At 43.1% G+C, this 16,347-nt stretch overlaps 2 long non-coding RNA genes across 2 annotated transcripts; one reads left to right on the forward strand and one right to left on the reverse strand.

Annotated features, from left to right (window-relative positions):
- Nucleotides 1-10,589: 10,589 nt before the first annotated feature.
- On the reverse strand, nt 10,590-10,905 carry LOC134915982 (uncharacterized). The gene is made up of 3 exons (XR_010177400.1): nt 10,878-10,905; nt 10,712-10,785; nt 10,590-10,626 (listed from the first exon to the last, which is right to left on the reverse strand). It is a non-coding gene; the product is annotated as an uncharacterized LOC134915982 (long non-coding RNA).
- Nucleotides 10,906-15,198: 4,293 nt separating this feature from the next.
- On the forward strand, nt 15,199-16,018 carry LOC134916084 (uncharacterized). The gene is made up of 4 exons (XR_010177402.1): nt 15,199-15,226; nt 15,319-15,392; nt 15,478-15,532; nt 15,772-16,018. It is a non-coding gene; the product is annotated as an uncharacterized LOC134916084 (long non-coding RNA).
- The last annotated feature ends 329 nt before the right edge of the window (nt 16,019-16,347 follow it).

Consider the following 16,347-nt stretch of genomic DNA (forward strand, 5'->3'; position numbering starts at 1 on the left):
GTGCTGACCGCCGTGGTAGCAGAGCAAGACACCTTGCCCAAAGCATGGCAAGCAAAGGAAGCCATGCGAGGGGACATGGTGCACTAATTGGGGTTCCCCATCACTTTTCGAAGAAAATGACACCAAAAAAAGTAAAAAACTCATATCAACATTTTTCCATGTCGACCTTGTTCATGTCAACCTAATGACCATGTCGACCTAATGCATGTCGACCAATAGTGGTCAACATAATGACTGTCAACCTAAGTGTGGTCGACCTAATGACCCATACCTCTCTATGCCATTACTTTAACATAAATATAAGAACTGAATTGTTATGGATCATGACCAGTTGATAGAAGAGCAGGAGCAGCAACTAAGTACTAGTGCCATGGCTGTTGCCAGTTGTGATTGTACTACAACATCTAGTAAAGGGGTGTATCCAGAGTGCAGGAAGTTTAAGAAAAGGTACCTGAAATCAAAATAATTCAAACTGTTAAAAAAGTGGAAGATGTGTTACATTAAAAAACGACCAATCAGTGGGTGAAAAAATAACACTAAGGCTGAAGAACAAATCCCAGAGGATAGTCTAGGGATGGCCATGTTAGCTATGTGTGAGTCTGAAATTGCTAATACTGTACTTGTAGATAAGTCTTATTCCACCATTTCTGCACCATATGCAAATATGGGGATAGTCCTTTCTATAAGGACTATAACTTCACCCTTACTGCAGATGGCACGAAGTGTTATATCAGATAAGCTGTTTTATTTATTATAAATGTACAGGCATTTATATGTGTTTATTATTACTATTAAACTTGTGTACAATATATATATTGCACTATCTGGCCCTGTGTTGTATGCTGTAAAAATTCTGGGGTGCTGTTGTTAAAATAAAAGTACACTGGCCCTGTCTTGTATGCTGTAAAAATTCTGGGGTACTGTTGTAAAAATAAAAGTACACTGGCCCTGTCTTGTTTGCTGTTAAAATTCTGGGATGCTGTTGTTAAAATAAAAATACACTCCTGTCTTGTATGCTGTAAAAATTCTGGTGTGCTGTTGTTAAAATTAAAGTACACTGGCCCTGTCTTGTATGCTGTAAACATTCTGGGGTGCAGTGAAAATAAATGTACACTGGCCCTGTCTTGTATGATGTAAAAATAAAGAGGTGCTGTTGTTAAAAAAAAAAGCACACTGGTCCTGTATGCTGTAAAAATACAGGGGTGCTGTTGTTAAAATAAAAGTACACTTGTCCTGTATGCTGTAAAATTACAGGGGTGCAGTGAAAATAAATTAACACTTGCCTTTTCTTGTATACTGTAAAATTACAGGGGTGTTGTGAAAATACAGGGGATGCTGTTGCGATGTCTAGGCCTGACCTTCACAACACTGCATGGGAAGATGAGGCTTCTACGACCTTTTCCACGCCTTCTGCAAGTACTGGGAGTAGCACCGCCAGTCCAGTTGCTGATATTGAGATTGGGGATGTCACTGTAGAAGTACACCAGAATGAGGAGGATATGGGTGTACTTGGCGCTGAGGAGTATGTTGACGATGAGTATTATTATTATTATTTTCCTTTATTTATATGGCGCCACAAGGGTTCCGCAGCGCCCAATTACAGAGTACATGAATAATCAAACAGGAAAACAGCAACTTACAGTTGATGACAGTATAGGACAAGTACAGGGTAAATAAACATAGTTACATCAGCAGATGACACTGGAATAAGTATCAGGTAGCAGAAGACTGCTGGAGTTGATGGAGTTGAAGATTATTAAAGTAAGAAAGGATAAGCACATGAGGGAAGAGGGCCCTGCTCGTGAGAGCTTACATTCTAAAGGGGAGGGGTAGACAGACAGGCGTGACACAGATGGGGTACATGGAGAGTGAAGAACAGAGGGTTAGGATGAGATTTGGCTGGGTTTGGTGAAGAAGTGGGTCTTGAGAGCCCGTTTGAAGTTTTGTAGAGAGGTAGAGAGTCTGTTGGGGAGAGGTAGGGAATTCCAGAGAAGTGGTGCAGCACGTGAAAAATCTTGGAGGTAGGAGTGGGAGGAGGTGATCCGTAGGCAGGAAAGTCGTCGTGCATTAGCAGAGCGAAGAGGACGTGTGGGAATGTAAAGGGAGATAAGAACAGAGATGTAGATGGGAGAGGAGTGGGTGAGGGCTTTGTAAGCGAGTGTGAGAAGCTTGAAATGGATTCTGAAAGGGAAGGGGAGCCAGTGAAGGTCTAGTAAAAGAGGAGAGGTAGACGTAGTGCATTTGGTGAGGAAAATGAGCCGGGCAGCAGCATTGAGGATAGATTGGAGTGGAGAGAGGTGTTTGTCAGGAATGCCAGTCAGGAGGATATTACAGTAATCCAGTCTGCAGATGACCAGTGAGTGGATAAGAGTCTTAGTAGCATCCTGGGTCAGAAAGGGTCTGATCCTGGAAATATTTTTTAGATGAAAATGGCAGGTTTGTGAGAGGTGCTGAATGTGTGGTTTGAAGGAGAGGGAGGAGTCAAGGATTACTCCAAGACAGCGCACTTGGGGGCTAGAGGAGATAGTAGTGCCATCAATAGATAATGAGATTGTAGGAGGTGAGGTTATGCGGGAGGGAGGAAAGATGATCAGTTCGGTCTTAGACATGTTAAGTTTAAGAAAGCACTGGGACTTCCAGGAAGAGGTAGCAGAGAGACAGTTGGAGATACGAGTGAGGAGAGCAGGGGAGAGGTCTGGAGAGGAAAGATAGATTTGGGTGTCATCAGCATAGAGATGATATTGGAAACCAAAAGAACTAATGAGCTTACCTAGTGAGGACGTATAGAGAGAGAAGAGGAGAGGACCAAGGACAGAACCTTGGGGTACACCTACAGTTAGTGGAAGTGAGGGGGATTTGGAGTCATGAGAAGAGACAGAGAATGAACGGTCAGAGAGGTAGGAAGACAGCCAAGAGAGGGCAGTGTCACGCAGACCAATGGAGTGAAGGATTTGCAGTAGGAGAGGATGGTCCTCAGTGTCAAAAGCAGCAGAGAGATCAAGTAGAATAAGTAGAGAGTAGTGTCCCTTAGATTTAGCAGCATGGAGGTCATTGCATACTTTTGTAAGGGCAGTTTCAGTGGAGTGGAGAGGACGGAAGCCAGACTGGAATGGGTCAAGTAGTGAGTGTGAGGAAGGAAAGGCAGTAAGGCGGTTGTAGACAATACGCTCAAGGAGTTTGGAGGCAAAAGGGAGGAGAGAGATGGGTCAGTAGTTGGAGAGAGTGTTTGGATCAAGGGTAGGTTTTTTAAGAATAGGAGAGATGAGTGCATGCTTGAAGGCAGAGGGGTCAGTGCCTGATGAGAGGGAGAGATTGAGAAGGTGGGAAAGGTGGGAACAAGCAGAAGGAGAGAGGTAGCGGAGGAGGCGGGAGGGGATAGGGTCAAGTGGGGAGATGGTGAGGGGACAGGAACAAATGAGGGCCATGACTTCCTCTACAGTTGCATGGGATAAAGAGGTCAGAGTAGGTGGGAGGGATGGGGAGGGGTGGTAAGGGATGGGGGAAAGCTGGCTACTGATGGTCTGGTATGATGTGATGTCCTTACGTATGGAGTCAATTTTGGATGTGAAGTAAGTGGCAAAGTCAAGAGCAGAGAGTGAGGAAGGGAGACGAGGTGGTGGTGGGCAGAGGAGTGAGTTGAGAGTGGCAAAGAGGCACCGGGGGTTGAAATACTGGGAGGAGATGAGGTTCTTGAAGTATGACTGTTTAGCAAGAGAAAGGGCAGCACTGAAGGATGAGAGCATAAGTTTGAAATGGAGGAAGTCTGCCTTAGAGCGTGATTTCCTCCAGTGTCGCTCAGCAGTACGTGAGCATTTTTGCAGATATCTGGTGCATTTGGTGTGCCAGGGTTGAGGTGTTAATTTGCGAGGGTGAATAGTTGGTGGAGCAACAGAGTCAAGAGCAGAAGTAAGGGATGCATTGTATATGAAAGTGGCTTGTTCAGGGCATGAGAGAGAGAGGATAAGAGAGAGAAGTGAGTTAAACAGGGAGGAAAGGAATGTGGTGTCAATAGCCTCAATGTTACGCTTAGTGATGGTAGCCTTGGGAGGTAGAGATGGGGAAGTCGAGAGAGATAGGTTAAAGGAGAGCAGGTGGTGGTCAGAGAGGGGAAATGGGGAATTTTAAAAATCAGAAATATCACAGCGGTGAGTGAAGACCAGATCCATTGAGCTCCCATTCACATGGGAGGGTGAGGAGGTCCACTGGGAGAGACCAAGTGAAGAGGTGAGGTTAAGGAGTTTAGAGGCAGGGGATTGTGTGGGGATGTCAGTAGGGATGTTGAAATCGCCTAGGATAATGGAAGGAATGTCAGAAGAGAGGAAGTGAGGAAGCCAGGAAGCAAAGTTGTCGATGAATTTGGAAGCAACGCCAGGGGGGCGGTAAATGACAGCTACTCTAAGATGGACTGGTTGGAAGAGGCGTATAGTATGGACCTCAAATGTAGAGAATGTAAGGGATGGTTCTGGTGGTATGAGTTGGTAGGAGTAACTAGAAGGTAAAAGGAACCCAACACCACCCCCATGGTGACCCCCAGGTTTCTGATGGTGATGTCATTTGTTTGAATAAGGTACCAGTAAAGACAGATGTTGTCCATGGGATGAAAAAGCCCATTGTCATGTCTGGATAAAATACCAAAAAAGCAACCTGTTTGGTGTGGAATTATTTCTCCACAAATCCGGACAACAGGTGTCAAGCTATCTGTTGCCTTTGTCAATCCATAATAAGTAGGGATAAGGCCGTTAATCACCTAGGAACATCCTCCCTTATATGTCACCTGCAGCGCATTCATCATAAGTCATTGTCAAGTTCAGAAATTTTGGGTAATAGCGTAAGCAGTCCACTGACACCTAAATGTTTGTTTGAATATTATTTATCTGTGAAGATGAGAAGGTAAACACTGAAGGGTGGGATCTGAGGATGAGGATGACATCTTGCCACTGTAAAGCCAGTTTGTACAAGGAAAGATTAATTGCTTCTTTTATGGTGGGGGCTCAAACAAACCAATAATTTCAGCCACAGTCATGTAGCAGAACCTGTCGCTGAAATGATTGGTTTGTTAAAATGTGCCTGTCCTGTTTATACAAGGACATTTCCATCTTGCATGTCTTTTCTTTGTCTGCCACATCATTCCAGGGGTGCTGCCCTATATGGGGTGCTGCCTCTCTGCCCTATCAGTCCAGGGGTGCTGCCCCACTACCGTTTAAGTCCAGGGGTGCTGTTGCCTGTCTGGTGTGCTGTGTAATTCTCCAGGGGTGCTGCCTATGCTGTATAAATCCAGGGGTGCTGCCGTATAATTCCAGGGGTGCTGCTGTATTTCATCCTAGGTTTAAATGAAAGCCTATATCAGATATGAAACAAGCTTCAACTTCACAAACAGATTTGTGAAAACATAGCCTCAAAGGTGGAAATGGAAATTGCTATTTTGTCGAATTGTGTTTTTTAATAAAGTGGGGAGAGACCACATTTGTGGCCAAAGTCAGTGTGACTCAGAAGAAACTGAATCATAATCTAGCGCAACTGCCGGAGAGGTAAAAGACAGATTTTCTGCTGGAACATTAGAGAGAGGTTCTTCTCAATCATTTCATGTTAGGGACTCACTCAAATGAATGGCTCCAATTTGTCGACCTTAATTTTAATTTATTATTGAGGTTCCATATTTTGGGATTATTTATTTAAGAGATGCACATTTGTTGTACAGAGTTCCTTTCCTAAGGGCTGTTTAGGGTTATCGCAATACCTCGCGGTGTTAGAAGAACAGAGTTTCAGTGATTTTGCATTGCATTAGCTTTCCATTGCACTGAATAAGGCCCAGTATGGAGTCTCATGGTGGTTTACAGCCAGGAAGCTGTGTGGCTTGTCAGGCTGAGGCATGCTGTGGGCACAGAGGTTAGCATTGCTTCCTCCCACAGTCCTACTTATAGTATAAAATGATTTTCGACTATAGAGTGGTAAGCTCCACTAGGGCAGGGGCTCAATAACAAAAAATTCACTGCACAGTCATGTTTAGTACTGTACCGAACCCACCCAAACTCAAATTGCCTCATCCAGGGCTGTTGTGGGGGCTAAGGAGGGGCTGCTAAAACATCTAAGGAGCTGCTTTATTTAAAAATTAAATATAAGAAAAAACAAGACACACAGGTATGCTCAAATGCGTGTAACTGGGACAAACAGGTATGCTCACATGTGTGTAACTGGAAGCTGTGAAAAACAAAAATATTATTATTTATTATTATTTATTACCAGTTATTTATATAGCGCACACATATTCCGCAGCGCTTTACAGAGAATATTTGCCCATTCACATTGGTACCTGTTCCAGTGGAGCTTAAAGCATCGGCCACAAAATATGTAAATAAAAATGCAATTTAAAAAATGGAAAAAAGAAACCCACGAGATTTTCACAAAATAAGTCTCCAGATTCTGTGGAGGGGAACATAACCAATCTTGATCCTGGGATATACACCAGTCTATTTGTATCCCAGCTCTAAATCCGAGATTATCTTAATCCCTGAACATGGGGAATGGGGTACAAATTTAGAGGCTTTGGTCCCTAGTTTTTCAGTTTGTCCAATAATGTGGTAATTATATATTTGCTTGGTTGAAGTCCTTTCTGATCCACACCAATATTGGAGTGGAGGTGAAAGCCTATGTGTTCTTCCTGATTGCGTGTGCCTAATTTGTAATCACCTTCTTGACACTGTCCTCTTCCTCTTGCCTCTTCTCGTAATGTGAAAAGTCATCAAATATGGAGGTGGTATGTTTGTTGCTAGCTATGATTCAGAGAACTTGGCAAGCTTTTTCCAGGGGGACGACCTGTCGCAGAAATGATTGGTTCACTAAACTGTGCATGTCCTGTTTAAACAACATAAGGATGGGTGGGGGGGCCCAAACAATTCCATTTTGCACCTCTTTTTTTCTTTACATTATGTGCTTTTTGGGGCCTAGTTTGCAAAACTGCAATGTTGTCTGCCATGGCAGTGCCACTCCTAGATGGGCCAGGTGTTTGTGCCGCCCACTTGTGTAGCTTAGCTTAGTCATCCAGCTACCTCGGTGCAACCTTTCGGCCTAAAAACAATATTGTGGGGTGTTCAGAAGAGACTGGAAATGAATGTTATTCAGGTTAATAATACTGTAGGATCAAAATTACCTCCAAATTCTGTGATTTTAGCTGTGTTTTTTTTTTTTTTTTTTTAATGATCCAGATCCAAAACCAGATCCAAAACCAAAACCAATACAGATCCAAAACACGAGCGGAGATCCAAAACCAAAACACAAAACCCAAAAAGTGCCCGGCGCACATCTCTAATATATACATTATAAATAAATATATATATATATATATATATATATATATATATATATATATATATACCGCATCTACCACCCGTGTGGTGGGTGCACTCTCGCAGAAATCAATCACTTTGAAGATCTTGATGTGTCATTAAGTTTAATGACGTTGCCTTTAACATTCGACGTTTCGGTCCTATTATAGGACCTTTATCAAGACTGGCAATTCAGAGCATCTACATGATCAAAAAGATAAATACAATATGTATAAAATCAGACTAAAGGTATCAGATCATACCCACACCACCACCACCAGTGCCTCCCAGGCCCTTATAGCAGAAAATAGTGACATCAAGTTAATTAATTAATAGAATCATACTCTATATGGAAACAAGGATAAAGATCAGCATACTACAAATCTACTCCCACAGGACAAGCATAGCACCTCACTCTAGAGTAAACTTCACAAATTTACCTGGGTCAATATTAGACACAATGGGGTAAATTTACTAAGATTCGTATTTTCCCGTTTGAGGTCAAAGTTCAATCACGAATGACATCGAAAGTGTAAATATGCAACTTTTTGAATTGATTACGACTAATTTACTAAGCTGCCGTATTCTGCATTTTCGGGTTTTCCGATGTCGATGTCATTCGTTTTTTTTGGCAGTGTTTTACGTGAGTGAATTGTAAAACACTGCCGACTTTAATACAATGAATCTCGGCCGGATCTAAGAGATCCGTGCTGGGCTTCATTGTGCACCTTGTTAAAAAAAAAAAATATGTTTAAATGTAAAAAAAAAATTGCGTGGGGTCCCCCCTCCTAAGGCAAACCAGCCTCGGGCTCTTTGAGCCGATCCTGGTTGCAGAAATATGGGGAAAAAATGGACAGGGGTTCCCCCATATTTAAACAACCAGCATCGGGCTCTGCGCCTGGTCCTGGTTCCAAATATACAGGGGACAAAAAGCGTAGGGGTCCCCCGTATTTTTGAAACCAGCACCGGGCTCCACTAGCTGGACAGATAATGCCACAGCCGGGGGTCACTTTTATACAGTGCCTTGCAGCCGTGGCATCAAATATCCAACTAGTCACCCCTGGCCGGGGTACCCTGGGGGAGTGGGGACTCCTTCAATCAAGGGGTCCCCCCCCAGCCACCCAAGGGCCAGGGGAGAAGCCCGAGGCTGTCCCCCCAATCCAATGGGCTGCGGATGGGGAGCTGATAGCCTTTGTTCAAAGTGAATGATATTGTTTTTAGTAGCAGTACTACAAGGCCCAGCAAGCCTCCCCCGCAAGCTGGTACTTGGAGAACCACAAGTACCAGCATGCGGCGGAAAAATGGGCCCGCTGGTACCTGTAGTACTACTACTAAAAAAATACCCCAATAAAGATAACACACACACACCTTGAAAGTATAACTTTAATACATCCATCCACACCTCCATATACACATACTTACCTTATGTTCCCACGCAGGTCGGTCCTCTTCTCCAGTAGAATCCATGGTGTACCTGTTGAAAAAATTATACTCACATAATCCAGTGTCTTAGGCTCCTCGGTAAATCCATTTGTAATCCATGTACTTGTAAAAATAAAAAAACGGATACCCGACCTCGCACTGAAAGGGGACCCATGTTTTCACATGGGTCCCCTTTCCCTGAATGCCTGGAACCCCCTCTGACTTAAGTCCAAGAAGGTTCCATCAGCCAATCAGGGAGCGCCACGTTTGGCACCCTCCTGATCGGCTGTGTGCTCCTGTACTGTATGACAGGCGACACACGGCAGTGTTACAATGTAGCGCCTATGCGCTCCATTGTAACCAATGGTGGGAACTTTCAGGTCAGCGGTGAGGTCACTTTCGGTCAACCGCTGACTACAAAGTACCCACCATTGGTTACAATGGAGCGCATAGGCGCTACATTGTAACACTGCCGTGTGCCGCCTGTCAGACAGTACAGGAGCACACAGCCGATCAGGAGGGTGCCACAACGTGGCGCTCCCTGATTGGCTGAAGAAACCCACTTAGACATCAGTCAGAGGGGGTTTCTGGCATTCGGGGAAAGGAGTCCCATGTGAAAACATGGGGCCCCTTTCAGTTCGTGGTCGGGTGTCCCGTTTTTTTATTTTTACAAGTACGTGGATTACAAATGGATTATCAGAGGAGCTCTCTACACTGGATTTGGTGAGTAGGATTTTTTCAACAGGTACACCATGGATTCTACTGGAGAAGAGGACCGACCCTCGTGTGAACATAAGGTAAGTATGTGTATATGGAGGTGTGTATGTATGTATTAAAGTTATACTTTCAAGGTGTGTGTGTAATGTCTTTATTGGGGTATTTTTTTAGTAGTAGTACTACTACAGGTACCAGCGGGCCCGGTTTTCCGCCGCATGCTGGTACTTGTGGTTCTCCAAGTACCAGCTTGCGGGGGAGGCTTGCTGGGACTTGTAGTACTGCTACTAAAAACAATATTCATTACTTTCAACAAAGGCTATCAGCCTCCCATCCGCAGCCCATTGGATGGGGGGGGGCAGCCTCGGGCTTCACCCCTGGCCCTTGGGTGGCTGGGGGGGGGGACCCCTTGATTGAAGGGGTCCCCACTCCCCCAGGGTACCCCAGCCAGGGGTGACTAGTTGGATATTTGATGCCACGGCTGCAAGGCACTGTATAAAAGTGACCCCCGGATGTGGCATTATCTGTCCAGCTAGTGGAGCCCGGTGCTGGTTTCAAAAATACGGGGGACCCCTACGCTTTTTGTCCCCCGTATTTTTGGAACCTGGACCAGGCGCAGAGCCCGGTGCTGGTTGCTTAAATATGGGGGAACCCCTGTCCATTTTTTCCCATATTTTTGCAACCAGGGCCGGCTCAAAGAGCCCGAGGCTGGTTTGGTTTAGGAGGGGGGACCCCACGCATTTTTTTTGGAAAAATTATAACATTTCCCACCCCTTCCCACTGAAATACATGCACGGATCTCATGGATCCGTGCATGCCTATACAAACACGGGATAAAAAAGCAGGTCTGTTTTTTTTTAGCACTTTTTCACGATTTGTATTTCATCACGGCAGTGTTTGGCTATTGTCGGCAGTGTTTGTGTTTTGCACTTTTTAGTAAATTCCCGATTTCTACCAAATTGCAGGCGTATTTGACCGATGGTGTATTGATTCGTGATTTTTTCCTAGGACTTCCAAAATATTACGAATGCCCTCATCACTGCCGTGATTTTTGCTTAGTAAATTACCGAGATGACACTTTGAAGAAAAAACGGCATATAGGTCAAAATCGGGACCTTAGTAAATATACCCCAATGAGTCAAATGATAGCTCCTGGAACACAGGACTACTATAAAAGAAAATTGGAAAGCTTATTAAAACACTTACCCTCACCAGTGTATAATAGGACACAACATACCATATAGAAGTCATACCTGGATAATTAAAAAGTAACACTAGGCAGCTACAGATCAATCAGCAAAGGCCATATAGTTTTCAGCAGCAAGGTCTGCAATTTAAAACACAAACAAGATATATAAAATAATCCAAACTAGATAAGATATTCCTACCATTGGGGTCCACACCGGCCAGTCCACTCACCACTCTGCTGTTTAGTATCTGATGATAGCTGCATGCTGCACATCAGCAGCTGCATGCTATTTAACACAATGGGACAGGAAATGCCACTTAACCCTGAGATGTAACTATATGTGTGCTAAACGTTAACCCCATAAGAAAAAAGAGTGAAACTTAGATATCAAACCATTAGATATACCCAGCGCTACTGATTTCAGGGGCCAAAATCATCACATGTAGCTCAAAAGTACAATATTGGCTGCATTCGCGCCTGCTGGCAACGCCACTTCCGCGTTCCAGCGACCGGAAATGGATGCGTTCCACGGGCCGGAAGTCCCGCGGACGCCGCTCGGTCAAGCCGTAGGGGCTCTCATAAAGTGAAAAAGACTAAACTAAACTCAAAAAACGGGTGCCAAGAAACATCCCAGCACATGGATGAAAGCCAAAACAGCAACAATGTAGCTAGCCACATTCGGTCAATAGTCAAGTCGACCTGACCGGAAGTGACGGCACCATCTACTAAGCATAGATGGGAGGGGAATATGCTAATAAACCAACAGAGTATATTAGAGTGAGTTATATTGGACAAAGGCATACCAATAAGGCAACTAGAGACAATTGTTAAATATCAGTGAAACCCAGTAGCGAAAAATCCCTCATAGTGTACATAGGCTGTATTTAATTATATTCATAATTTTTTTTCAATAAGGCATAAAAGCATAACACCTATTAATAAAGTACATCTGTCTATGAACTATCACCATGGGGGATAAAAAGCAGTGGATCCCACTGAAATTCTGCCAAGGACCTGGGTGGCTCCGGAAAAAATAAAACAAAAAAAATAAATAAAAATAAAACGGATAAACAACACATGAATAATATTAAATACATTATACAGAAAACTGTATGTACAGATATTCATTTAATATGACAACTGTAATATATGGAGTTGCACAGGTGCCCTAAAAATAACCACCATATAACTACAGTCCGGGGGCCCTATTGAAAAGGACACTGTAGATTCATTATAAGGATACATTTGGACATTAACAGTTATAAGAATACATTTAAGGGATTAGCCTCATTGAGGCCCCTTGGGGCTACTGTGTCAAGCTTATGTATCCAGAAGCTTTCTTTCTGTTTAAGCATCCGGGTTCTATCTCCACCTAATAGAGGTGGTGGAACCCAATCGATAAGCTTGCATTTCAGTGTCGCCCCTTGATGTCTAGCAGACACGAAATGACGCGCTACAGACTTGTCCGTATGGCCAGAGAGCAAGGTCGTGTGGATTGAAGACCGATGGTTGGCCATTCGATCCCGAAACTGACGGGTGGTTAATCCAACGTAACAGAGCCCACACGGGCATTTCAAGATGTAAATGACATAATCTAGTCTACAATGGAGGTGATATTTTAGAAATATCTTCTTCCCTGTGTGTGGATGGTGAAAATAGGGGCCAGTGAGCATGGATCGACATGTGGTGCATCCTCCACAGGAGAAGCTACCTGGTCTGGCTTGCATTAGTTGGAAGTTGGATTTTTTTTGGTCAGGGAACATCGTGGGCCTCATTAGCAGCTGTTTTAAATTGGCACCATGCCGGTAGGCCATCATCGGTGCAGGAGTTCCTGCAAAAGGGAGGTTTCCATCAGAAGCCACAATAGGCCAATGCTTTCGTAATGCCTTCCTCATACTATCTGAAGTGTCATCATACTGGGTGGGAAAAATCATACGCTTCTCACTTACTTTTTTAGGGAGTTGTCCAAGAAAAATACTATTAGCTTTCTCTAAACATCGTGCCAATACTTTTTTAGAATAACCTCGCTCTAAAAAGCGCAAGTTTATTTCGGCACATTGTTGATCCTTTAGGGCAGGGGTCGAATTGATCCTCATTTCTCTAAGGAATTGTGAGATAGGGAGGCCTTCTTTCAAGGCAGGAGGATGATGGCTCATTGCATGTAGAGTTAGATTACGATCAGTTGCTTTACGGAACATCGTAGTGTTTAACTGTTTCCCAGTCTTAGTGACATTGACGTCCAGAAAATTAATGGACGTTGCAGAAACCGAATGTGTGAACTTGATGGGACTGTCAAGGGAATTAAGTTAGTTCACCATATCGATAAATTCTGATTCAGTACCATCCCAAAGTAAAAAAATATCGTCAATAAAACGTTTAAAGTAAAGGATTTTCTGCCCATAAACTGGTAATACATACGTATTCTCGTAGTTGGCCATAAACAGGTTGGCGTACGATGGGGCTAAATTCGACCCCATCGCCGTGTCCACAACCTGTAAAAAATAGTAATTTTTATACATGAAATGATTACAGGTCAATACCAATGTCGTTAATTCCAGCAAAAACTCAGTTGGGTAATCTCTACATGGGGATTTGGAAAACAGAGTCCGTAAAACTTCTATACCTTGTTGGTGCGGTATAAAAGTTTACAAAGAGCACACATCCATGGTGGCTAGTAGGGTATGTTCGCCTAACTGATCAAATTGTTGAAGAAGTGAAAGAAAATCTCCAGTGTCCCTTAAATAGCTTTCAGTTCCCAAAACTAAAGACTGTAGAAGACTGTCAATAAAGATGGCTATAGGTTGCAATAAGGAACCCTCTGCTGCGACGATGTGTCTACTGGGTGGGTGCACCAAAGTTTTATGCACCTTGGGAAGGGTGTAAAAAATGGGACATTTGGGTGAATCAATCGTTAAATACCTGAATAAATCATCACAGATATGGCCTTGTTCAAGTCCCCGTTTTAAACATGCATCAATCCTGGATTTAATATTGGGTATGGGATTTGAAGTTAACCTGCTGTAGGTTAACTCATCCGCCAATTGCCTGTTAATTTCACGGTCGTAGTCAGTCCAATTTTGTACAACGATGGCTCCGCCTTTATCCGCCGGGCGGATTACTATCTCAGTGGAATCCCTTAGGGATTTAATAGCTTTCCTTTCTGCAGGGGACAGATTATCAAACATCCGTTTAGGTGGAGGAATTTCAGAATCCTTCTGTACCAGATGTAAAAACATCTTGATACTGGGGTTCGTGGAGGGAGGATCAAAGGCAGATTTGGGCCTAAAGACAGATGTATTTTCATTGGTGGGTTTATTGGCAAAGAATTCACGAAGGCAGAGAGAACGGCCAAATTTATACTGGTCAATAACCCTATTAAAAGTGTTGGTCCTACAAGTGGGGACAAACGATAGACCTCGCGAAAGAAGCCTAACTTCAGCCTCACCGAGCTCAGTATCTGACAAGTTAAACAGTACTCAATGCCGCCTCCTCCGGCCTCTTCTCTTGATACCCCCCTCTCCACGGGTGCGGTCTGTGCCGCTTCTTAAAACCCTGGAGTGTGCAGAGGTTATTTCCCCTCCTGCTCCTAAAAAATGGGTGGATTCACTAGCACCTTCATAATAATCTGTATCAGAAGTTGAGGCAGAAGAAACAAATTCTTGAGAAAAGGGTGGAGCTCTTTGTCTAAATGGTTGCCTAGTAGACCGATCGCTGGTATTACTACCTAGCAACCATCTGTATAAAGTATGTGTTTGATAATCATTGGTTACTGTTGATAGTTTTTTCCGTTTAAATGAGATCAAATCCCTTTTATAGGTATCTATTTGAGACTGCAATTTCTCAGTCCAATTTTGAGTCTTGTCATTCTGCAGCACGGTGGTGTGTGTTTTAATGGTAGAATCAACTTCAATGGTTAGTTTTTTCAATTCAATGCCCACTTCTTCTACCACAAGGGTCATAAGATCTAAGGAGCATTTGTTTAGTACTCCACACCATCGGCTGCAGAAGACCGGATTGTTTCTGCCCAATGTGGGCACATTGGAAATGCGAAAACCTCGCAGGATTTGTTTACGTCTCAAATACTCGGAAAGGAATTGCCCGTGTAAAGTAAGGTCAACTTCTCTTTGTTTATGCTTTAATACTTTGTAAAACAGGTCAATTGGCGTTTCAGCTGGCAACGCTTCGAATTCGAGTTTGTCAAACAGAAGCTTTTCAGTATCTTCATCTTTATGAGAGCCCCTGCGGCTTGGCCGAGCGGCGTCCGCGGGACTTCCGGCCCATGGAACGCATCCATTTCCGGTCACTGGAACGCGGAAGTGGCGTTGCCAGCGGCCACGAATGCAGCCAATATTGTACTTTTGAGCTACATGTGATGATTTTGGCCCCTGAAATCAGTAGCGCTGGGTATATCTAATGGTTTGATATCTAAGTAACACTCTTTTTTCTTATGAGGTTAACATTTAGCACACATATAGTTACATCTCAGGGTTAAGTGGCATTTCATGTCCCATTGTGTTAAATAGCATGCAGCTGCTGATGTGCAGCATGCAGCTATCATCAGATACTAAACAGCAGAGTGGTGAGTGGACTGGCCGGTGTGGACCCCAATGGTAGGAATATCTTATCTAGTTTGGATTATTTTATATATCTTGTTTGTGTTTTAAATTGCAGACCTTGCTGCTGAAAACTATATGGCCTTTGCTGATTGATCTGTAGCTGCCTAGTGTTACTTTTTAATTATCCAGGTATGACTTCTATATGGTATATTGTGTCCTATTATACACTGGTGAGGGTCAGTGTTTTAATAAGCTTTCCAATTTTCTTTTATAGTAGTCCTGTGTTCCAGGAGCTATCATTTGACTCATTGTGTCTAATATTGACCCAGGTAAATTTGTGAAGTTTACTCTAGAGTGAGGTGCTATGCTTGTCCTGTGGGAGTAGATTTGGAGTATGCTGATCTTTATCCTTGTTTCCATATAGAGTATGATTCTATTAATTAATTAACTTGATGTCACTATTTTCTGCTATAAGGGCCTGGGAGGCACTGGTGGTGGTGGTGTGGGTATGATCTGATACCTTTAGTCTGATTTTATACATATTGTATTTATCTTTTTGATCATGTAGATGCTCTGAATTGCCAGTCTTGATAAAGGTCATATAATAGGACCGAAACGTCGAATGTTAAAGGCAACGTTATTGAACCTGATTAACCTGAATAAACTGATTGACACATCAAGATCTTCAAAGTGATTGATTTCTGCGAGAGTGCACCCACCACACGGGTGGTAGATGCGGTATATTTGTGACCTGACAAGGTCATTGGGAGCACCCGCCTATTTATCTCTATGAACTGATGAGAGTGCAGGATATTCTGTGGGTATATATATATATATATATATACACTGTATGTATATATATATATATATATATATATTTATTTATTATCAACTAGCAGTGTCCACCCATCGTTGACAAGTGATTATTATTAATGTTATTCATGGTGATGAATGATTATCTAGCAGTGTCTACCCATCGTTGACAAGTGATTATTAATTTTATTCCAGGTGATGAATGATAATCTAGCAGAAGGATGACTTTTATGAGTGAAATACTGTATTTCTATGATGACCATGTTTGAGCATGGCACATCATATACCAAATTAAAGGTCTTGGTCCATAGATGTGTTGAACAATATTAGT

The sequence above is a fragment of the Pseudophryne corroboree genome, chromosome 1 (assembly GCF_028390025.1).
Source record: "Pseudophryne corroboree isolate aPseCor3 chromosome 1, aPseCor3.hap2, whole genome shotgun sequence".
NCBI classification, from domain to species: Eukaryota; Metazoa; Chordata; class Amphibia; order Anura; family Myobatrachidae; genus Pseudophryne; species Pseudophryne corroboree.